Source organism: Mirounga leonina, unplaced genomic scaffold, assembly GCF_011800145.1.
Source record: "Mirounga leonina isolate KUSES-001 unplaced genomic scaffold, KU_Mleo_1.0 Mir_53, whole genome shotgun sequence".
Lineage (NCBI taxonomy): Eukaryota > Metazoa > Chordata > Mammalia > Carnivora > Phocidae > Mirounga > Mirounga leonina.
Genome location: NW_023270807.1, coordinates 9,216,079 through 9,240,086, shown reverse-complemented (window position 1 = coordinate 9,240,086; position 24,008 = coordinate 9,216,079). Strand labels below are relative to the sequence as shown.

Below are 24,008 nucleotides of genomic sequence, written 5' to 3'. Positions count from 1 at the left end.
AAATAAATAAATAAATAAATAAATAAATAAATAAATAAATAAATAAATAAACAAATTGGAAACCAAAATTTAAAAATATATGTATCAAGGGTGCTTGGGTGGCTCAGTTGGTTAAGTGTCTGCCTTTGGCTCCGGTCATGATCCTGGGGTCCTGGGCTCAAGCCCCACATCGCATCGCATGCAAACCCCTGTTCATCTGGGGGCCTGCTTCTCCTTTTCCCTCTGCCACTCTCCCTGCTTGTGCTCTCCTGCTCTCTCTGTGTCAAATAAATAAATATAATCTTAAAAAATATATATATATATGTATCATTTGAAAAATTTAAAAGAGAAATACTTAGGTATAAATCTAGCAAACTTGTGCAGGATCTGTATGCTGACAAATATAAACACGGAGGAAAGAAATCAAAGGACATAAATAAATGGAGAGACATACTGTGTTCAGGGGTTGGGAGACTCGATTTACTTAAGCATCCATTTTCTCCAAGTAAGTCTAGAGATTTAATGCAATTCCAATCAATATGCCAGTAGGATTTCTGCAGATGTAGGCAAGCTGATTCTAAAATTTTTGGAAAGGCAAAGGGACTGGAATAATTAAAACAATTTTTCTCATTGAAGTATAATTGACATATAATATCCTATTAATTTCAGATGTACATCATAGAGATGTGATATTTTTATACGTGATCCCCACGGTAAGTCTAGTTACCATCTGTCGAAAAGTTATTACAATATTATTGACTATATTCCCTATGCTGTACATTAGCCAGAACAATTTTGAAAAAAATAATGGTAAGGTGGGAAGAATCAGTCTATCTGATTTCGGGACTTACTGTAAAGCAACAGTAATTAAGACAGTGGGGTATTGGTGGAGGGATAGAGGCCTAGATCAATGGAGTAGAATAGAATGTTCAGCAATTAATTGACAAAATGCAGATTGTTGACAAAGGTAAAAAGCAATTCAGTGGAAAAGAGATAGTCTTTTCAACATACGGTATTGGAACAACTGAACATCCATATACAAAAGTATCCCACAAAAACAAAAAACAAAATAAAACAAAAATCCTAAAAAAATCTTTTTTTTTTTAAAGATTTTATTTATTTATTTGACAGAGACAGTGAGAGAGGGAACACAAGCAGGGGAAATGGGAGAGGGGGAAGCAGCCTTCCCGCCGAGCAGGGAGCTCTGATGTGGGGCTCGATCCCAGGACCCTGGGACCATGACCTGAGCAGAACGCAGACGCTTAACGACTGAGCCACCCAGGCGTCCCATCCCTAAAAAAATCTTGGCCTCAGGTGCTTGGCTGGCTCAGTCAGTATGACTCTTGGTCTCAGGGGTGTGAGTTTGAGCCCCATGTTGGGCATGGAGCCTATTTAAAATTAAAAAACAAAAATCTTGAACTCAATCTCATACTTCATACAGAAATTAACTCAAAAATGGATCATAGAGGGGCGCCTGGGTGGCTCAGTCATTAAGCGTCTGCCTTCGGCTCAGGTCATGATCCCAGGGTCCTGGGATGGAGCCCTGCATCCGGCTCCCTGCTCAGCGGGAAGGCTGCTTCTCCCTCTCCCACTCCCCCTGCTTGTGTTCCCTCTCTCGCTGTGTCTCCCTCTGTCAAATAAATAAATAAAATCTTTTAAAAAATGGATCATAGATATAAAAGTAAAGGGTAAAACTATAAAACTTTTAGAAGAAAATATAGTAGAAATGTTCTGGACTTGGAATTAGGAAGAGCTTTTTTAGACTTGACATCAAAAGCACAACCCATAAAAGAAAAATTATTAAATTGGACTTTATGAAAATGAAAAACGTTTGCTTTGTGAAAGACACTAGGAGCATGCAAAGCTATAGACAGGGGGGAAATATTTTCAAATCACATATCCAACAAAACTCCAAAGCTCATTAATAGGAAAATAAAACACCCAATTGAAAAATGAGGAAACGTGGGGCGCATGGGTGGCTCAGTCAGTTAAGCATCTGACTCTTGATTTTGGCTCAGGTCATGCTGCTGGGGTAGTGAGATCGAGACCTACAACTGGCTCCGTGCTGAGTGTGGAGCCTGCCTAACATTCTCTCTCTCCCTCTCCCTCTGCCCTCCACCCTTGCCCATGCTTGCGTGAGCACTCTCTCTCTTAAAAAAAAAAAGGAAACCATCTTGTTATAGTTGAGTTCTTATAATCTTTAAAACAAGGTGCCTACCATGATAAGAAACAATGACCAGTGCCTTTTGTTTGATTGTTTCCAATGCCTTTTTAAAATATAGTGTTTCTGGGCATCTGGCTGGCTCTGTCGGTGGAGCATGCGACTCTTGGTCTTAGGATTGTGAGTTTGAGCCCCACCTTGGGTGAAAAATGAAGGGGGAGAAATCAGAGGGGGAGACGAACCATGAGAGACTATGGACTCTGGGAATCAAACTGAGGGTTTTAGAGGGGAGGGGGGTGGGGGGATGGGTTAGCCCAGTGATGGGTATTAAGGAGGGCACGTACTGCATGGAGCACTGGGTGTTATATGCAAACAATGAATCATGGAACACTACATCAAAAACTAATGATGTAATGTATGGTGACTAACATAACATAAAAAAATTATTAAAAAATAATAAAAATAAAATCTTTAAAAAAATAAAGTACAGTGCTTCCTGGATAATTATATTACTGTAAGTGGAGTAAAAACAATTTTAAAATTTAATTCTGTTTAATAGTATGGGACAAGTATAAGCTAAGCATTTTATTCACTGAAGTTTAATTCAAGGGATCGGCTCTTCCAGAAAACTTTGTGATTTCAGTGTTCCTCCCCTGTGCTTTGGCAGGTTCCTATGCATATATCTTTATCATAGTGCCTTCCTTATCTTAGAGTATCAGCCTGTCTGTCTGTCTCTTTCTTTTTAAAATTTTATTTATTTAAATTTTTTTATTTTTTAAGATCTTTTATGTTTATTTGACAGAGAGAGAGAGAGCCCAAGCAGGTGGAGTTGCAGAGGGAGAGGGAGAAGCAGGCTCCCCACTGAGCTGGGGGCCGGGAGCCCAACTCAGAGCTCGATCACAGGACCCTGAGATCATAACCTGAGCGGGAGGCAGACGCTTAACCAACTAAGCTACCCAGGCACTCCAGCCTCTTAATGGTAGCTATATATTACGGTACTTTATTTCACTTTATTCCTATTTCACTTTTATCCCATAGTAACATTACATAGTAACCACTTGGTATGTTTGTTGAACAAGATTTGTAAAGAAGAAATAAAAATTACTGATAAAATAATTAAATCGCAACAAAAACAAAAAATCTGATAATAATATTATGAAGTTTTTAGACTGGCACTTGACATAGTAAATACTCAACAAATGTTAGTTCATTCATTCAATAAATATTAGTTAGAGATCTATGTGTGAAGCACTGTTACAGGTGATAAGATATTGCAAGTAACAAGCATTTTAGGTTATAGCTGTTAGAGCTATGAATAGCATAGACCAGAATTCCTCATGAACTTACATTTTACTTTATTTTATTTTTTAAAGTAGGCTCCATGCAAGTGGGGCTCAAACTCATGATCCTAAGATTGAGACCAGAGCTGAGATCAAGAGTCAGATGTGTAACAGACTGAACCACCCAGGGGCCCCAGAATTTACATTTTAATCGAGAAGACAGATAATAAGTAAAATAAATAGGTAAAATATGTAGTTTGTTAGATGGTTAAACAAAGGCAAGAGGCAAAAGCCTTAAACATCTAGACATTTAACAAACTGGATTTGTAGGAAGTAAATAAACACATAAAAAGATGGCCAACATCAGTAGCCATTAAGAAAAAGTTAGTTAAAGCCATGATGAGATATCATTACACACCTATTAAGAATGAGAAAAAAAAAACAATAACAACAAAAGCCCAACAGTACAACTTGAACTCTCATTTATTGCTGTTGGGAATATAAACGGTACTCAGGAAAACAATTTGCCTGTTTCTTATAAAGTTAAACACATACTTACCATAGGACCCAGCGATCCCCCTCCTAAATATTTACCTTAGAGAAATGAATCTTATGTTTACCCAAAAACCTGTATAGGAACGTTTATATCAGCTTCATTCATAATCATTGCCAAACAGTGGAGACAGCCCAAAAGTCCTTCAATGGGTGTATTAACTGTGTACATTCATACTATTTAGATTTAAAATACTATTTAGCAATATATACTATTGCTAGTATAATATAAATACTATTCAGCAATAAAAAGGAATGAACTATTATCATATGCAGCAGCATGAGTGAGTCTCAAAGACATTATGTGGAGTGAAAGAAGTCAGTCTCCAAAGATTATATACTGTGTGATTCCATTTATATGACATTTGGGGAAAAGGCAAAGTAAAGGAGTGATGGAGAACACATCAGTGGTTGCCAGGGATTAGGGATTGGGGGACAGTGTGACTCTCAGGGGATAGCACGGGAGATTTGGGGGTGTATGGTAAAACTGTCTCCTGATTATGATGATGTTTACACATAGAACGGTACACACACACACGGAGTCCATTTTACTATATGTTAATTTAAAAGAGAAAAGAAAGCCTACACCTAGTCAGGGGACTCTTAGTGTTTGTTTGTTTGTTTCTTTATTATTTATTTATTTTGAGTGGGCTCCACACTAGGCGTGGAGCCCAATGCGGGGATTGGACTCACAACTGTGAGATCAAGACCTGAGCTGAAATCAAGAGTCAGACACTTAACCAACTGAGCCACCTAGGGACCACTTCATATTTTTAAAAAATTTCTAATGAGCATATGTTACTTTTATAAACTAATAACTTAAATAAAGTGTAAGAACTTAAGTCGATTGCTAACTAGAGTATCTTCCACCTAGAAATATTTTTTGGACTGTGTTTTATTTTGCAGACAAGAATGGGCTTAGTTACTCTAGGTATGTTCTCAAGTGATTGTAATTGAGTGCTTCTAAAGGGATTTCAAACAGGGAGTTCTCTGAAAAAGATTTAGTGTAAACAATTTGGCGGTTCCTCGAAAAGTTAAACATGGAATTACCATGTGACCCAGCAACCCCACTTCTACGTGTAGACCCAAAAGAATTGAAAACAGGTATTCAAATGAGTACATGCACACTCACGTTCATAGCCGAACTATACACGATTGCCAAAAGGTGGAAACACCCCAAATGACCATCAACTGATGAATGGATAAACAAAACGTTGTAAACCCATATAATGGAATTTTATCCAGCTATAAAAATGAATGAAGTACTGATATATGTTACCACACAGATGAGCCTCAAGAACCTTATGCTAAGTGAAAGAACTAGACGGAAAAGGTCTCATATTGTATGATTCCTTTTATGTGAAATACCCACAATAGATAAATCTAGAGACAGAAGGCAGATTAGTGGTTGCCAGGGCCCAGGGAGAGGGGAGAATAGGGGCTGACTACATAACGGGTATGGGGTTCCCCCTCGGGATGATAAAAATGTTTTGCAACTAGATAGAGGTGATGGCTATACAACATTGTGAATGTATTAAATGCCACTGAATTGTACACTTTAAAATTACTAATTTTATATTGTGACTTTTGTCTCGATTCTGAAAAAAGATGAGGTGTGCCCCTGTAATCTTATTCACATTTGTAGCAAAATCTTTGTTTTTCATGGAGAAAACAAATTGTTTCTTTATTATTAATTTATCATGGATAAATTAAGTTCAGCCCCTGTCTGAATAGTCAGGAACTCTGAGTGGAATCCAAATTAATCAGTGATATGTACTTTTTTTAATGTGATCCGGATAGTAGAAAATGTTCAGAGGAATTGAGTAGTTGCAAGAGATACACATTGGCATAATGAACTCCCTTTGTACGAGCTTTTCAATGCTCCTCATATGTAAAAGTAACTACAAATATTTAATTATATCAAAGTCCTCTTTTGGAATAGATTTTATTTTATTTTATTATTATTTTTTTAAATTTTTTTTTAAGATTTTATTTATTTATTTGAGAGAGAGAATGAGAGAGAGAGCACATGAGAGGGAGGAGGGTCAGAGGGAGAAGCAGACTCCCTGCCGAGCAGGGAGCCCGATGTGGGACTCGATCCAGGGACTCCAGGATCATGACCTGAGCCAAAGGCAGTCGCTTAACCAACTGAGCCACCCAGGCGTCCTGGAATAGATTTTATTCAGCTGCTATTACCCTAGTGGCTCTGGCAACTGTTGGGATGCTCTGCCTGTCAAAGGCCCTTTTTTGTCATGTTGGCCTAAGGAGGGGGGGAAGAAAGAGTAAAGGGGAGTGGGGGGTGGTCTGCAAAATGTGACTTTGGGGTCTGGAATGTTTCTCAAAATTTTGAAATCTCAGGTTTATCTCTTCGCTAATGATGGTTCCTTCAACCACCCAAGCCTTTTCTCTTGCAAATTCTTAAATCATCTTGTTTGTCTTTTGAAAGTGTGTAAAAACCTGCGCACAATGCATACCAAATGGCTATCCTTTAAAAATCATCACAATTTGGGGCTCAGTCGGTTAAGCCTCAGACTCTTGATTTTGGTTCAGTTCATGATCTCAGGTGTTGGGATTGAGCCCGGGTGTGGAGCCCAGTGTCGCATGGGGCTTGGCACTCAGCTGGGAGTCTGCTTGAGATTCTCTCTTCCACTCTCTCTGCTCCTTCCCCTGCTTGTGTGCTTGCTCTCTCTCTCTCAAATAAATAAATACGTCTTTAAAAAAAAATCACAATTTAAAGCCCTTTACTGAAATTCATTGTCTGGGGTATTTCCATTTTGTTTACTCCTAACCCTGATGCTGAAGATTTCAGAAGTCCTGAGCTGGATATTCTCTGCCCTTTCCAGATTCACTCTTACCTTTTTCTACTGTACCCCATGCCCTGGCAGGTCAACATCCACTGATTTCATCAGTGGGCTCCCAGACCCTCTGGTTTCCTGTAGGGTTCAACCAATGGAGGCACTTGTAAGAGACCAGAGGGGAGGAGCGGAGAGAAACTGGGGTATCTACTCACCTGCCTCCCTCTCCAACAGCTTATGGGTGGACTATCGCTGTTCTTCCATCAAAGGCCAGTGCATCTATGGTGTGACCTTCTCCTACAGCTATGGCCACAGCCACAACTTCAGTAACAGCTCTCTCTCCATGCCGGATATTTCTCTTCTTTGCACTTTCTGTCTTAGGGATGGTTAAAGGCTCTACACTGCTTTAATCCTCTGGTACTATGCCATCTCTTGCTGGTTTCCCCTAACCCTGCACACGGGACTGGCTACATAACTTGTGAGGCCCAGTGCAAAATGAAAACGTAGGACCCTTTGTTCAAAAATTACTCAGAATTTCAAGATGGTAACCACAAGGCATTACACTCAGTGCAGGACCCTTCTAGGTGTGGGGTCTTGTGCGATCACATAGGCTGCGCATCCATGAAGCCTGCCCTGTCTGCATACGATTACAGGTAGTATTTACCTTAAACACTCTTCAGTTACTTGTTGAGTGGGCTTCCTGTTTTCTGCCAGGATCCTTTCTAATGCAAGGTCTCATGGGTCCTCTCTCCCACTTAAAAAAATTGCGGTTCCTTTAGGAGTTCTTGAAAAGTAGCCGTTATCTATACTTACATTTAAGTTGCACAGGGGTGCAATTTAAAACTTTTTAATAGATCTGTATCCTCACTAGTAAATTCAGTTAATCTCGTCCTCGCCCTCACAGCTAACAAAGCCACTAATATGGGAACCATCGTATGCCACCGCAGCCCTTGAGCACCCCCCACCATGTACTAATACCATAGCTGAAATGTGTGACTCCCAAGCATGCCTTCTGGACAGGGGCAAGAATTTTTAGCAGTGATTTCCACCAGTTAGTCCCTTTTTGTTTTTTTTTTGTATTGGATACCGAATCTACTACATATCCTAGCCTTTTTTTTCTTCCCTCTTGGAAATATGATTGAAACCGAGAAACTTCTCATAGCCTGGAACATATTTTCTCTCTCTGGCTAGAAACTTGCCCGAGATAGCAATCTCTTAGTATTACTACACAAACACCAGTTAGGCCTCCTGTCTTGAGTAAGGTCTGCTCTGTCAACACCATCCTTAACAGACTTGGCGGTTGAGTTGACTTATGCTATCTTACTGGTTTTAAAGGTTTTAAAGTGGGAGCCCCATAAGCCCTTCCATGCCATGATTTTTTGCTTTCATTGCTTTGGTTGTTCCAGATTTAAGAAGGAGAAAGAAACAAGAGGTTGAGTAACAGCCTACCACCATATTGTTTCATTGCTTTAACTTGCCTTCACCACGAAGCCTCCTTCAACAGCTGCATTAGTTACCCCTTACAACCATCACTCATCCCTAAAGCACACACTCCATTTGTTCCATGGTTCCTTGACTTGATCATGTTGGCTGGCAGAGCCTTCACTCTGCAGCCTCAGATAGAGCAGGAAGCAAGGTGGTATGTGCTTCTCCCCCGTTTCTCCATACCTCCCGTTCTTTCAGCTTTTAGGAAGTTCTCAAGAGCTACCTTTACTACAAAGGAATGTATTAGACAGAAGGGTTCCCTTCTTTAAAGAGTTACCAAATATATTGTCTCATCTTTTCTCTGAAATGCAAATTTTCTCTCAGAGAAGACAAACTTTTATTTCAAAATGGGGTCACATGTAAAAAGAATCCCAGTTGTTTGAATCTAGAGCACAAAAAAGAAAATTACTCCTCGAACAATAAACAAATGCTCGCTGGGCCTAAAACATTTTATTTGGTTATGAGTAGGATACATTTCCATTTCTATTCAGCTCTGATCTGTTCTTGAGATAGGCAAATAACCAGAGTGGCCTCAGAAATGATCCTTTTCTTGTGGAAGGCCAACAGCATTCCTTAGACTTCCAGTCTTGCACCCAAACTCCAAATGAGGGAACTCAGAGACCTCTGGACTGGGTAACAGCCCTGGTAAGCACAGAGTTGAGAATTTTGCCCAGTGCATCTGATTGATTCCTAATCCATTCAATTTTGAAGAGGCTCTGTGCAGACATACATTTTAGGGGAAAATCTATGCCCAATTTAAATTTGCCTGTGCCTCTGTGACCCATTCCTCCTGCCATTTACCAACTGTACATCGTCCTCTATACGACTGAATGGGTCCTTAACAATTACCTGTTCACCTTGCTTTCTGCAGTGTTCATTCTTTTCCATCTTCCGACCCGCACAGTCAGCTTACCTGCCAAAGGCATGTAAGACCTGTCCTGAATGTCTCCCAGGAACAAAACGGCCATTTTTGCATGTACTCTACTATAAGCTAGTACTGTATTTCAATAATTTAGAAAATTTTATGACTATTAACAAGTCATAGTAATTGAATGTCTGATCATTTTAAATTTTAATGTTTTAGAATATTATTTTACTTTTAAATTTATTTCAAATTGATTTGGAATATTTCAAGCATTCAACAGAAGTAGGGAAAACAGTATAATAAAGAGCTTCAACAATTATCCATATTTTGCTAATCTTGTTTTATTTATCTCCTGTTTTGGGGGGGGGAGGCTGGTGTCTTTGAAAATAAGTCCTGGACATACTTTCACCCCAAATCCTTCATTATGCATCTCTGATAAGAACTGAAGGAAAAAACATAACCGCAATGCCATTATCACATCTACAATACCTGTATCTATCACATATCTACCTATCATATCTCTATAAATCACATCTATATCACATTAATAATCTCTTAACATTTACATCAAATCCACATTTTATTTCCCTGTCTCAACCATGTCTTTTTAACGGTTGGTTTATTCAAATCAGAGCCACACAAGATCTAAACACTGAATTTGGTTTGCTAGGCATTTTAAAAGCCATTATTTACATGCATTTGATCTTCACACTAACCCCATGAAAAATGTACATTCCTGGCTCACAGGCGGGCACACTGGGGCTCCGAGAGCCTAAAAAACCTCCTCAAGTTCTCATTGCCAGCAGAGCCAGAGCCAAAATTTGAATTGAGGTCTGACAAAGTCCAAAGACTCCATTCTACCCCTTCCCCTTCAGGCTACCAGGATTTTTCCTGTGTTGCAGAGAGGCAAGAGGACTATTGTTTAGGAGAGAGGGTTTGGGCTCAGGTTGGCTTGCAAATTGGAGCAAGTTATGTCATCAGATCTTCCACTTCTGTCTGCATTTGTAAAGTAAGGATAATGATGGTTTGGGGCTGATTAAATAGGATTATGCATGTCTAGGACTTAGCACAGCGCTTGGCACATAGAAAGCACTCACTAAACCTTAGTGATTATTATTGGTGGAGAGGAGAAGAACGGCCAAGTGTTTGCTTTTGTTGGTAGCTCAGGAAATGGTGGTTCGTCACTAGTAATACAACCTGAAGGGGGTGGCTCGGGTGGGAGTGGGGTGGTGATTTTCCCTGGATTCGAGAAGGAAGTCCTGGACATAAAGATTTAAATAGGCATCCAAGGAGTTCTCTGAAGGCCTCAGCTGGAAAACAGTTAAACATGTCTTCTGAAGGCTAACCTTGGTTGCCTCCACAGAGGGAAATCAGTGGGTGTCAGACAGGGTGGAAGGGAGACTTCTCAATGTTTATTTGAATCCGGAACCATGTGAATGCATTTTTAAAAAACCCCTTATCATGGGTGTACTGAGAATCGTAAGACTAGGATCTAATGATAATAAAAATAATCCCCTTACATTTTTTGCAGCCCTAGGAAGATCTAGGTCATACGAGGTGCACCAGTATTAGGAGTATTTCAGCATGACTCTGATTTTTTTTTAAATATTTTATTTATTTATTTATTTGAGAGAGAGAGAGAGAACATGAGCAGGGAGAAGGGCAGAGGGAGAAACACAACCTGCTGAGCAGGGAGAAGACCCAGACTGGGCTTCCATCGATCCCAGGACCTGGGGATCATGACCTGAGCTGAAGGCAGACCCTCAACCAACTGAGCCACCCAGGCGCCCTGAGCCTGACTCTAATTTCAAAGATCCAAGGTGATATTTTAATTTCAGGTGTCCTCCCTCTGACATTCATTCTAAGAGTCCAGAACCACAGCTTACAGAATTGGGGTTATCCACCCCGTGGATTGTCTTCAAGCACATGTACTGTTGAGAGTTGAATCTATTGGCTAAATAACGTCTTTGTGTATTATCTGTGCATTTATCAGGGCTTTTGAGTTCTCTGGGCCATAGATCACTTTTGATGGTTAAATCAGTGTAGTCTCTGGGGACCTGATTTTCTAGGGTCCTTGGGAAGGGAGGAGGCACCTAACCCCCTTCACAAATAATCAATAATTTGTCTAGACACTGTCCTAAGGCCTTTACATACATTAACTCATTTAAACCTCACAACACTACACTGTAGATACCATGATTCCAATTTTACAGGCAAAGAAACTGAATCAGGTGAAGTGAAGTAACTCGTTCAAGGTCAGAGCCAGCATGCTGGACTAACCATTAAGCATACTACTTCTCTGTTGGTAGTGGCCTAAGCATGCAGGGGTTCTTTGAAGGTGACTCAAGCCTGGTTGGTTGTGGAGCAGCGATACCTTGGATCCCAAATCCCAAACCCCTCCTTTTCTGCATCTTCTGGTTTAGGAGCAGGAAAGACCAGAGTGTGAATTTCTGCATTGACCCTGGGCCATTTACTTTCTCTCTCTTTGCTTCGGGTTTCCTTATCTGTCTGCCCCAGGGAGGAGTTTCAGATAGAAAGACCTCTCCATGCCTTCCACGTATGGGTGTGTGCTGGCGGTGGGACGAGGATGTGCTGCTTCTGCCAGGTCTCTAGAGGCAACAGGGTGTTTGGAGGTTCTTTCCTAGCTAGCTCCCTCCCAGGAGGTCAGGCCCCCAGGCAGCGATGGCGCTCAAGCTTAGCTATTTTTCCCCCGCTAGGAAAAGGGCTGTTACTGGGGCCAGCTCTGGCGGCAGCTGGGCTGGAGGGAGAGGGAGGGGTGTCCTAGGGAAGGTCTTTCTCCCCCGAGGGTGTTAGAGATGAGATCGTATGCTCAAGGAAGGCTTCTTGGAGGTAGCGACAGTTGAGTCGAATCCTAAAGGTCTCGCAGGAGTTAGTAATAAGAGGTGGAGGCGTAAGGTTTAGAGATCCCCCCTCCGCCCCCCGCCCCATGCAGAACAAAGAAGCACCACCCGGCTTACAGTACCGGAGGGGAGGAGCTGGGAGAGTGAGGAGGTCCGTAGAGGAGAAATCACGCAGGGGCTTCAGAGCTTGCCTTTATTCTAAGAGCAACTGGGAGGGTTTTGAAGGAGTGTGGGTAAGAGTTTTAGAGACTCCTCTGGCCGCCGGGGAAGAATGGGTGGGAGGGGGGCAGGAGGCTATCACAGAAAGCAGTCCGATTGAAAAAGACTGAAGACCGAAGAAAGGGGGGGGGGGGCGGCGACCGAGCATCTGAAGCCTTTCTCAGTCCCCGCGACACTGCGCTGTCCCTCAGCTGTCTTTGCTTCTATGGAAGGACCTCATAAAGGGCTGGGCACCGGCCAAACACTCATTGAGCGAAATAGCCCAGAGCTCCCTCTTCTTTGGGGGCTCTGGCCCAGGAGCCCCAGGATTGGTAGGGTTAGGCGGGAGAACTTACCACTGCTGAAGAACCGTTACCCCTCAAAATACACACAAACCTCGGCCGCTTTTGGCAGCAGCCTCCTCCGCCCATGACCTCATGCTTTAAGCTCCCATATAGCCTTCCCCCGCCCTGTCCCCACCCAGCGCCCGAGTGGGGGTGGGGTGGGGGACAGCGGTGAATGTCTGGGTAGGGGAGCACCTCATTTATCCTGCGCGAGATCTGGGGGAAGGGACGCAACGATTTCCCCACACTGAAAAAAAAAAAAGCACGGCTTAACTTTCCCTCGAGCAAAAACTACTCGGTGTCTTGTGGGCCCTTGAAGAGATCGATGCCTCGCACCCTGCTCGAGGTGGTCTGTTCAGACGGGCCGCCTTTGGTCCCCATTCCCTCTGACCGGGAGAGAAGCCGGGTAAGGCTGGGGTCCCGCGCTCCACCGACGGGCGGCCGCGCCATCGCGGGACCTGGGGGCCGTTCTGCCCTCGCCCCCCCTGGCGCCGCCGAGGTTTGAACCCTTGGCTCGCCTTTCAGCCCGCGCGCCCTGCCCCCTGCTCGCAGCTGCTCTCGGTTTGGGTGCAGCGGTTTCCCCCGCAGAGGAGGAGGAGGAGACAGCGCGAGGAGCGACTCCGGGCTCGGGTTTCCGCACCAATGCCGAGCAGCCCCGGGCGGCCCCCGGCCGCCGTCCCTCCTCCCCGGCACCACGTTCCACAGTCATGGCGCGCGAGGGGGGGCGAGCGCGCGCCGCCGCGGCCCCCCCCCCCCCCCCCCCCGCCGCCTCCTCTCCTAGGCAACCTCCCTCCCCGGCCTGCAGCGCCGCGGAGATGGAGACCCCTCCCCAGAGAGCTGCGTTTCCAGCGCCGTCTGCAGCCCCCCCTCCCCGCCCCCATCGGGGAGGAGGGATGGAGCCGCGCGCTTCGCGAACCTCCAGCCCCTTCCCGGGAGCCCCAGCCCCTCTCCCAGCCCCGCCGAGCCTGGGTGCAGTGGGGGTAGGCACAGGCCGTCTCTCCGCACCCCACCGACACCCTGGCATCTTTGCAATCTCTTAAAAAAAATCAATAACCCCCCCCAACCCCAGTCGTTAAATTGCAAGGCGCATTACAACAACCGGGAAGGCTACGCAGGAAGCAATCCTGCACTGGTCCGGGTCTAAGGCGGCAGCTTCCCGGCCACGCCACCTTCTCCCCGGCCTCGATTTTCCGGTCACGCCGGAGAGTCCGCCACACCCCGGGGCTGACAGGTCCCGCGCGGGGCCGCAACTCGGTCCGCGTCCCCCGCCCCATCCTAGTCCAGAGTCTCGCCAACCTACAAAAGGCGCAACCTCACGCACATGCAGAGCACACAAATAAGGTCGGCAGCGCAGCGCCCGGGAGGTTGCGAACAATGCGCCAGGCTGCCCGCGCCCGCCCGAGCGCGGCGCCCGGGGGGACAGGGGGCGCGGGTGGGGGCCGCGGCGGAGGACCCGCCGGCCGCGGCGCTGGACACCTTACTTCCTGCTTCCCCGCCCGCCGCCAGACCCAGCTCTGCGGAGGGATATCTCTCCCCCCCCGTCCCTCTCTCCCTTCCCCCGCCCTCCCCCTTTTTGCTTCTGCTCCCACCCCCCCCCAACCCCGCCTTTCTCCTTTTGCAAGAAAATAATTTGACAGTCGATTTGCTGACAGGGGAGGAATTTGCATCCTGGATTAAAAAAAAAAAAAAAAGGCCGAGAGGAGCTTGGGAACGGTTGCTAGGGGTGGGTAATGGGTGAAAAAAGGGGGGCGCCGGGGAGCGGATAAGGAGGGTTAAGGGAGGGGGCGAGGGTGGGGAGCAATGCAAAAGGTAAGGCCAGGTTACCGCGGCTCGGCCTCGAGTGGGCTGCGGCCGGGGGAGGGGCGAGAGATACATATGTATTTCTGTCTCCCTAGCACACCCCCTTCCCTCTAAGCGATGGCTGAGAGGCGGTGCATGCAGATGGGGAGTAAGTTTCCTGAAGGGGAGGGTGGATGCACGCGCGCGGCCCCGCGCTGCAAATTTCCACCGGGGAGGGAGAGTGGCTGGATGCGGAGAGTTTGGAGTTGCTTGCCGCGGAGGGCAGGAAAGGGAGCAGGGCCGGGAAAGGGGGCTGGCGGGCGCTATATCTGGGAGTAAGTTTCCAGGATCAGGAGAGCCTGCACGCTTGCACGCTAGTAAGTTTCTGGTTGGGGAGGGCGCGTGGGGAGGAGGAGAGGGAGGGGTGCATGTATATAGAAGGGGGGAGGGGGGAGCAGATTTCCTGCGGGGAGGCTGAATGCATATGGAGAGTAGATTTCCTGAAGGGAGGGTGGAGGCGTAGACGGACCGAGTAAGTTTCTTGCTGGGGTGGTGGCGGAGGTGGTGGGTTGGTGCTTTGGAAACCCAGAGCTTCCTTCCCGGGGTGGGGGAGCATGCTGTTGGGGGTGGGGTGGGGGCGGCGCAGGGCCCTGTTCCCTGCTGGGGAAGGGGCTTGCATCTGGGAGTATGTTTCCTGGCGGAGCGATATTTGTTTACAGGCTGAGGGCAGTACTGTAAGTGAGTAGCGCTTCGAGAAGGCGGCTCTGACATAAATTAATATTGAAATTACTCCATCAGCTCTGCTCGCCCCCCATCTCACCCCCCAAGCGGAGTCTGGTCTTGTCGGATTGCCCATGCACTTGTTGCAGAAACAGCCAAGGTAGGCAAGAAGCTTATTAAGTTTCATTAAAAAAAAAAAAAATTAGTTGGGGGATGCTCCGTGAAAAGACGGGGGAGGGGAAGGGAAAAGTCTCCCCCCACTTCTTTACTTTCAGTCTGTTAGCAGGGCCTTCTTTCTGCTTCCCCTCTTCCCTCGTCCCTCTGCGGGCTGTCCAGCATCCCAGCAAAGGGGGAGGGCTGAGGTGGGCGCTATAATTGGCAGACCCGGCTTAAAGGGTGGTGGTGGTGGGGCTTGCAATTGAAGGTTGTGATGTTATAAAGCCTTCATTCTTCCAGCCAAGAAACCGCAGGACCCTAGAGATGTGCCTTTGGGGGTTTTTGACATGATGCATATATGTATGGATATGCGCCTGTAGGCTCTTTGGGGGCTGGGTACTCCCCCAAGTTACAGTGGCCACCCAGATAAGAGAAATGTGTAAGGGGGTAAGCTTGCCCCTTTCACTCCCTAACTTCAGTTTGGGAATCTGGGAAGTTACTGCTGGTGGGCTGAAGAAATAGATATTTAAGAATAACACAAAACCACCCATTCACTGGCGGAGGCCGAGAGCACCTGGCGGGCAGCCTCTGGCCAGCACTGGGTTGGAGCATGTGCGTCTGCCATCCTTAGGTTAAAGAAAATGACTGCTGGTTCCTCCGTGTGCCTTCGGTTGGTCTGTTAGAGCCAGCTTTGTGGAAACTCTTCCCCAGACGAGACACGGCTTTGGCAAGTGAAGTGTTGAAGCGGGTGGCTCACAGCGTGGCCTGGGTTGTCTGGTGAAGTACGTGGACGTGATACTTGGGAATGATGAAGCCAGGGATGACTGAAGAGTTCTTTAAAAAATGCCTCTCGAAAGCCGGCTGGGTTCACTTTTTAGCAGGCCATGGAGGAGAGCTTTAAGAGAGTTTTAAGTTTTACCAGTTGGTACCAATCTTCTGCATCCTTTACCGTTTCAAGAAAGCAATCTGGTGATGGAAAATGTGGTTTTGATGCCTACTGTAAGAATAACAAGCAGGACTCCAAGCTTAACCAGTTAACCAGCAGTCTTTGCTTCTCCTGGCTTCTCTTTTCCTGGTCTTCAGCCTGCTGGTTTCTGCAGATGAGTTGTAGGTTTTGGCTCTCAGGTACCTTGATTATGCTGGGCGTTTTAACTTTGCCAGGATAATTTTAGCTCCAGGGACTCAAACCCAGACATGTTTGGTAGGGTCAGGTAGTAAACCCTATATGTGTGGTTAACTAAAGTTGGTTAAGCTTTGTGCAGTTCTGTGGACGAACTCAATTCTAGCAGGGGAAAAAGTGGGTTTTAAAAAAAGCTCTCCCTAGGGTTCCTGGGTGGCTCAGTTGGTTAAGCAACTGCCTTAGGCTCAGGTCATGATCCTGGAGTCCCGGGATCGAGTCCCGCATCGGGCTCCCTGCTCAGCAGGGAGTCTGCTTCTCCCTCTGACCCTCCCCCCTCTCATGTGCTCTCTTTCTCCTCTCATCCTCTCTCTCAAATAAATAAATAAAATCTTTAAAAAAAAAAAAAAAGCTCTCCCTATATGTTACTGATGGACAGTGCTTTTCTTCTTTCCTTCCTGTCATCAGATTTCCAGATTGAGAATTTGATTTTTGGCAGCTTGAGAGTTGAGTTTGTTGGGAATTAAATATTATTGCCACTTGTCAAATACTCCTAACTAGGTCTTAGTTAAACAAATTCACTGGTATTTTTCCCTGCTGAGAATCTTAGCCTGGGAGGGTAAACAAAATCTTTATGTGTGTTTATCCCGGGGTAGAAGAATTATTTACGTGCCTACCCTCGAAGCCAAGAGCGGTCATTCAGTTTTTTTTCTTATATTTATGAAATTTATTTTATTGTCTTGCTTTGGCCATTAATCAAGTCACAGTAGCTTTTTTTTTTTTTTCCTTTTTGCTGAGAATGTTCTTGGGGTAATAAAGGTTTGAAGGCCCATGAATCATAATTCATTCTTTTTAAAATATTGTGGTGATTGTCAGGATTTGATTTATAGGAATTGATACCGGGAGTGACACACCTCTTGGGGCCCCGCCCTTTTAGGCATGTCCATTTTCGCCAAAGGATTGTTTAGAAGCCAGCTTGACATCTCAAAAAAAGAGCATTTCCTTTCTGCTTTATGGGCATTGAGAATATTAATTTTGCAGGTTCCATAGTGAACATGGGTCTTTTCACAGCTTGGTAAGTCGGCTTCCACATAGCAGGCATGTGTTAATATCACATAGCATTTATGTGAGCTTGCTGTGAAAACAGTTGTTCTATGAACTGTGTGAAAAGTATTCAGTTTTGTCTCCTTTAACTGGCTTGGGCCTGTGGTTTTTAGCGAAGTAGGAGCTTTCATAGTAAAAGAGCGGACTGCTGCTTATATAATAAAATGTGTGGTCACAAAAGCAAAGCATGTTTGTAACATTCTTTTCCTCCTCCTTTGGTAGGTAGGTTGGTCATAATAATCAAAAGCATTGTTTTTTTTTTTTTTTGAAAGTTTAAGGGTTCTCCATCAAGTCGATTAATCAGAAAGTGTTACTATTGTCTTGCATTGGGTAGTTGGCTCAGTTTACAGTATTTGTAAAGCGACAAAGAACTTTTAAGGTGATTTGATTCTCAAAGCAGGGAGTAAATGTCGCTGATGAGAAAAGTTGGGAGGGTACCAGTTTCTAGCCATTTCTGGGTTTTGGATTTTTTATCTTAAAAATGCATATTTGACCCATGAGTTTCTTCCATCTCTGAAATTCTGATTTGGGTCTTGTGGAGAGAGGTCTCAAGAGGTCTCGACAAGCTCTTCCTGGGCCAATGGCCAAATTGCTTCACAGACGAGGACGAGTTGATTAACTTCTGTTTTTGTCTTCTCACGGAGAGAGTGGATTTGTACCTTGGCATTCCAAAAAGGACTCTTGAATAGCCTGGTAATCTTGATGGTCAAATACAAGCAAATACTTAATGAAAGTCTGCCACTGTCTTGGAAAAAAAAAAGTGCATGCTTGTTTCCCAATTATATGTGCTAATAGAGCGTGGGGGCACATAATCCCAGGCACCCAAAATAATTTCAGTTAATCTTGGAAGTTTCCCCTCCAGCCAGCTGGTTTACCTGTTAATTATGCTTGTTCAAGTCTAAGGTTAATTGAGCTGTTATTCCCAGGCTGCAGGAGGAGGTAGTCTTGGGGAGGAGGGGGACACCAGAAAGCCCAGTGTGGCTTTACCCACTTTCTGTGGAGAATTCACATACGGGTAATTGGGATTTGGTCATGTTTGTGATAGAGTTCATAATAATCATGTTGTATGCCTGTCATTTCTGGGATATCTTGTCTTTCACCATGGGCATTTTTTGGGGGGAAAGCTCTTGATGTTTTTATTGACTTTGAACATTGACATGAAAAGTGAGGATCCAGACAAGTGGCTCAGACCCCAGGCAGTACGAATGGATGCTGGTTGTTCTGCTCTGAAAGCAGTTGAATTCAGCTCATTTTATTTATGACCTCATAAAACTGTGTGGGTTAGGGAGAAGGGAGGATTAGAATCAGCTGGGATCTTGTGGATTAATATTTCTGAATTTGCATGTTGGCAGGGAACCAAAGAAATAAAGGGGAAAGTAAAACATAGTTGATTTCTTTTGTGGGGAGAGGGAGACAGAAGTATTTGGTGTCCAGTTAATTGGCATATGCTTGTCACCAAGGGTACTGTGGCATTTTAAGGAATAATACAGTCCTGGTAACGTAAGTTTGATCCCATGGCTTCTTAATAAATCTTTTCTTCTGGGTTAAAGAAAATGCACAACAAAAAGACCTTGTGATATTTTCGAAGAATTTTTAAGTACTCATGGTATCTGCTTATAAGGTCTTTTGGTTAATTTGGGTTTGCTGAGCAAGAGGATGGTTTTTGTGTTTTCCTCGTCGAAAGACGACAAGCTGGGGATGGGTGGGATATGCTGAGCTATTGGGCTGTTAGTGCAACAACACTAAACATTTTTGTTGTTGTTATTAGAGAGGTCGGGGGAAGGAACCCGTGTGCCTAAATGGCAGTGATAACTCTGGGCTCCTAGAAGGTAACAATTATTTTCATGCCGTAATTGGATCTACTTTATTCCTTGGTTCAAGAGCTACTTTACTGAGCACCTACTATTCTAGGCACTGTCTTAAGGCTGGGATTATGATGATAATTAAAATAGACATATTTTACTCCCTCTCCCCTCCACCACCCTAACCTCTAGCTTACCATCCAGAGGGGTGGCAGATGCGTACAGAAATATATATTGCAAAATGTGATAAATGCTTTGATGAAACCACAGGGAAGAGTGACCTGGCCTTACGCAGCTAAAGTAGCCTAAAGAGGTGCTCTGAGGTTTGGCAGAGAGCACCAGGAAGAGGAGAGCCCGTGTGGAAGGACTTTGGCTTTGGGGGGATCTAAAGAGAGGCACAGGCTTGAGACAAGGGGGACGGAGAGAGGGCAGCATGAGGCGAAAGTGCAGGACTCCGGAGGCCTCTGAAAAGGTTGGGTTTCATTTGAAGTGCAGTGGGAAACCACTGAAAGTTTCCAGTGGGAAGTGACACCCCCAACTCTTGGCTTGCAGTGGTGGAGAGGGGCAGGTGTGGAGTTGGAGAGCAGGCCAGGTGAGGAGGTGATGGGGAGTGGAGGGAGCAGGTGGGTGTGAGATGCACTTTGGAGGTAGAAGGGGCAGGGTTGCTGATGGGTTTGATGCTGGCTGGGGAGAAGGAGTCTAGGATAGCTCTGAGGGTTCTGGCTTGAGCAGTTGGGTACATGGGTGGTGCTGTTTGCCCAGATGGGGAAGATTGGGAGTGGGAGGGGAATGGAATCAAGCTATTTCCGTTTGGGCTCCGTAAGTTTGAAGTGCCTGTTAGACTCAAGGTGGAGATGTCAGGCAGGCAGTGTGAGAGTGGTGTCCAGCACCAGAGGAGTGGCCAGGCAAGAGATAAAATGTGGGAGCCATCAGTGGTATTTAAATCCAGGAGACTGGATGAGATGCCCTAAGGAGCCTATAGAGAGAGAAGGAAAGGCTGTGTGTGTGTGTGTGTGTGTGTGTGTGTGTTGGTGTATTGTTGGGGAGGGGTGGTGGTTAAATGTTTCATGCGGTTGGTAAGGCCAGAAAAGTCACCACTGGATTATTTGGCAAAATGGAAGCCATTGAGGCCTTTCCAGAGAACAGCTTCAGTGGAGTGCAATGGATGGGGTAGGGGCAAGATTGGAGGGGTTGGCACGGGGACTGGGAGGTGAGGAACTGGTCATAGCATGTGTGGACAACTTTTTGGCAAAGTTTGATTGTGCAAGAGGGGGACAGAGCTGGAAGGACATGTGCATAATGGGAAGGGTTTTTTGGGTGCTGGTGTTGCCTTTGTGTACTGATGGGGAAGACCCTGGAGAGGGAGGGATTGAGGAGAGCAGTGGGTGGGATTGGGTCAGCTGACTAAAGCCTTTGAGAAGGTTTCAGGGAGATTTGGCCTTTTCCCCAGGGGGGAAGGCCTTCCATCCAGGCCTGAGGGAAAACCTGAGAAGACAGGTGCAGATGAGCAGAAGCTGAGGGAGCTGTGCTCCAGGCTGAGGCTGCAGCCTCCTGGGCAAGGGATTTGGGCTCAGGACTTGACGCCAGCCGGAGACTTTCAAGGGTTAAGACTGCATCAGAAAATTGTACTGCATTTTTCCTCAACATTTGACTGCATTACTGAGCAGTACAGAGGCAATTCTGTACACAGTAGGTAAGGCCACAGTAGGTAAGGACATTTAGAGGCCTCTCTTCTTTTGAAGAGTCTGAGCTTCTTTAGAAACCGTTATGGAATTCAAGCAATTTCAGTGTGCATATATATGCTCATTCCTTCAGTACTGAGCAGATTCTTTCACTTGAGGAAGAGTCTTCAGTTAAAGTAATTTGGGCCTCATGCTAGATTTATTTGAAAACTACCATTGGAAAAAAAAAAAATCTGTGATTTTTCAACCCTGTTCAAAAGTTGGTGGGCACCTTGTCATAGGTTTTGAGCAAGAAGTTCCAAAAAAGAAAAAGAAAAAAAAAAAGAGTCCTCTCCTTCGGGCAGCCTTTCATGAGAATATGCCACAGACTGCCAGCCTGGGTGGTCCCCGTCCGTGGGGTCTGCATGGGAGTGGGCGGGTGAGGAGGGCGCCTGAAGATCTGGGTTGGGGTCCAGCGCCCTCGTGGTCGCCTGGCTCTGGCCAAGGCGGCCTCCCAGCCTGGCTCCGCATCTGTAAAGAGCGGGTGGTACCATCTGCCGGCTCTCCTCTTCACTTTTGAGGATGGCATCAGATAATGGACGGAAAGTGCTATGTAAACTGTAAGAGGCATCGCGCGAGGTGAATTGATCTTCAGCCAGATCTCCTTTTCAGATATAAAACCTGACAGCCACTGAAACGCTTCCCTTAATTTCCCAGGGCTTCTACCCAAACCTCCGTTCACCACGCCCTCTCCCACTCTCGTTCCCGCCTCGTGGAGGTTTCAAGTCCTCTGGGATCCTGGTAGCGAAAGTGCTCCTCCCGTCGGAAGGCTGGCATCCGAAGTGGCTGGCGGTGACAGGCTAGGCAGTCTCGGTTCAGACTCTGATCCCGGATTTAAACTTGGAGACCTGCCCACCCAAGGCGACAGACGCACTTGGCTTGTGCCCTGGGTGCAGGGGAGTCTTGAACCTCCTCAGGAAGCTGGACTGTGGTCGGAGGGTCCTGGCAGGTCTTCATTTGCATTCAGCGTTTGTTTTGCAAATGAAGCCTGTTCTATAAAGCTGAGTCTACCTAAAAAACAGCCCTCAGCCCTTTCTCATACTGTTGTGCGGGAAAAGTCATTTCCAGTTTTAAGAAATACCTTGTGCTTTTCACTCATCAAACCTCTCACCTCTGAGCCAGAGGGTGAGGCTTTATTTATTTTTGAATTAATTTTTATTATGGGAAAACTTTTACATGCAACAAAAGCAGACAGGCTAGTGTAATGAGTTCCCTTGTACCTGTCACCTAGATGCAGCTGTTACTGAGATTTTGCTCACCTGTGGGTAATAGGACTTCTTGTGTTTGTATAATAAATACAAGATGTCAGTTTTGAGAGATCAGTGGAACTGATACCAATTTGGTTTCATAAAGGGGAAAATAACGAAAAATCAGAGAGAGAGGAAATGGATGCCATCATTGAAATAACCAGTGTTTACCTTGCTTTTTATTGGTCCAGAGCCTCTTTGGCATGTCTTATTTTATCTGACAACAGAAGCAACAACCATGGGAGGTTGATATTCTCATTTGACAGCTGAAGAAAGTGAGGCTCAAGAAGTAGAATTGAAAAAAAAAATAAATAAGTGATTAACCCAGAGTCACATGTCCAGCCAGCATCCTGGTTTAATGCCAGAATTTGAATGGTCTCCAAATGTTGTGCACCCTCGAATAGATAATACTATGCAGTATTAAGTAAGAATATGGTACTGAATAGATGCAGAGATCATGGAAACCAAGACGATCATCTGGGAACTTTGGGCTTCTCCCAGTGACCTTAGTTGGAAAGACTCAGATGATTTAAGCATGTTTTGGGCATTACATTTTTTAAAAAACTTCCATCGTCTAGCTCGTTCTGGAGCACATAGCTTGAAGGCTGCCTCATAATTAAAGCCAAAACTTGACTTTAACAAATTGCATGGCTGTTCTCCATCAGCCTTCTACCCTTAGCCCTGTCCTTTTTGTGGGGCTCCTAAGTGGAGGAACCTGGACAAGCCATGGTTGTTTCTAGACAGCCTGGCCTTTAGTTTCCAGGCTCCAGCTTTGGCCACATTGGGCCCTGAGCAGTTTGCTAACCTCAGAAAGCTTCCTGAGGACCCCTTTGGGGGGGGGGGTCTTTGTCATAACAAGGACTGCTCTGAGGGCCTCTCCCCTCATCTTGGGAAACCACCTCCAACCTAACTTCTTTGAAAGATGTTTTAAAAAGGAAAAGAAAAAAAAAAGTTGGAGTTGATCACCAAGGCATTTGAATAGGGGGTGTCATTTGAGTTCCCTCTGATGTCATCACAATGGGAGATACCAAACTCCCTTAAAATTCAACTCAAGGATACCAGTAATGAGGCTGATTCTCAAGTACTGGGACTCGTTCACTTTTCTTTCTTAATTGGGTGAACACATGCGAACTGAGGGGGTGTTATGGGGAGCCACAGTAGGTAAGGACATTTAGAGGCCTCTCTTCTTTTGAAGAGTCTGAGCTTCTTTAGAAACCGTTATGGAATTCAAGCAATTTCAGTGTGCATATGCTCATTCCTTCATTCTCTCTTGAGGGCCCCGTGTACCCCGTGTGCCTGGTCACGGGCCAGGGCTGGAGTGGGCCACGGGGGGACTCGCTCGGGCTCTTAGGATGCTGTTGTCATACTTACCCCCAGGTGTGTCTTTCACCACTTCTGCACTGCCCTGCGGAGGGCAGAACTGGGTCATCACTCACTGTTGTACCCCCAGCACCTGGCACTAGTTGGTGCATATAAATGCCTATATATTTAAGAATCACCTGGGTTTTTTGTTTTTTTTTTTTTTTTGCCCCCCCCCTGGTTCCCCCCCCCCCCCCCCCCCCCCCCCCCCCCGCCCTCCCATTGGTTCTCACTGGAGGGAGAAATCCAGGCCGCTCTGCCACCAGGGTCAGCTCTGGAGCAGCCACTGAAGGAGACCAGGCTAGAGAATGTTTCCTCCCCCCTTGCCTCTCGCGGCCTGGCAGCCTTTAGCTGGGGTGGTTTAACTGAGCTCTCAAATTCAAGTGCAGCCCCATCCCCCATCCCTTTTAATAAGTGACATTTTGTTAAATCAGTTATTCGAGGCCTTATCTATATTTCTGTCTGTGCTGGCTTAGTCAAAAT

General features: G+C 45.6%; 1 protein-coding gene across 2 annotated transcripts in view; it reads left to right on the top strand.

Moving 5' to 3' along the window:
* Positions 1–14,527: 14,527 nt before the first annotated feature.
* Positions 14,528–24,008, top strand: part of TRERF1 (transcriptional regulating factor 1) — a 200,554-nt gene continuing 191,073 nt past the window's right edge. For both annotated transcript variants that reach the window (XM_034991501.1, XM_034991500.1), the window contains exons 1-2: positions 14,528–14,676; positions 15,098–15,179. The gene's annotated coding sequence lies outside the window, so the exon portion shown is untranslated. The remainder of the gene's footprint in view (positions 14,677–15,097; positions 15,180–24,008) is intronic.